Raw genomic sequence first — 815 nt, forward strand, 5'->3', positions numbered from 1 at the left:
GCCAACCTAACCGCCTTCAATTATACGATCACTGGATTGCTGGATGAAGGGACAACAGTGGATGCTGATTGTGAATTTATTAAGGCTTCCAATGCCGTCTTCCACAACATCCTCACTGACAAACTGATGAAGCATGGGCTAGATAAATGGAGAGTGACGTGAACGGAAAACTGGCTGAACTGCTGGACCCAAAAGGTTCTGATTAGTGGCACAAAGTCACTTTTGATGTCCCCCAGGAGTAGATACTGGAACCTATACTGTTTAACCCCTTCATTAATGACCTGAACAGAGGAACAGATAGTAGCCACACAACTCTGCAGATAATATAAAACTGGAAAGAGTATTTGTTCTAGTATGTTAAAAGGCAATATGCATATAAATTGATCTTGCACCTTTGGACAAATTGCACTATAAATATTATATTGTCAAAGAAGAAGGAAAGATGTGAGCGCTGGACTGTCTCCCATCAAACTGAATTGAATCTCACAGGACTACTCTGTAATTTGCCATACAGGCATGCTGGTAGGCAGGAGAGATGGTGACAAGTACAAGCAATTAGGGTTAAAAGTGTATATGGGCCAATTTGTAGTTGTGCTATCCCAGGAGAGACCCAAAGAAGGAGTGATGCTTCTGAGACACACTTTCTTCCCTCTGTACTGACCTACCTCCGGCTGAAAAAGGAGGTAGGTCATTCCCCTCATTCCCCATCCCTGGGCAGTGTGCCCATGCTGCTCCACCCATTCCTCCCTCCCTGGCACCTGCTCTGGCTGCTGCCCGCAGGTTGAGCCACGCTCCGCTGCATTGGGGTACCAATG

The sequence above is a fragment of the Pygoscelis adeliae genome, unplaced genomic scaffold (assembly GCF_000699105.1).
Source record: "Pygoscelis adeliae isolate BGI_AS28 unplaced genomic scaffold, ASM69910v1 Scaffold174, whole genome shotgun sequence".
Lineage (NCBI taxonomy): Eukaryota > Metazoa > Chordata > Aves > Sphenisciformes > Spheniscidae > Pygoscelis > Pygoscelis adeliae.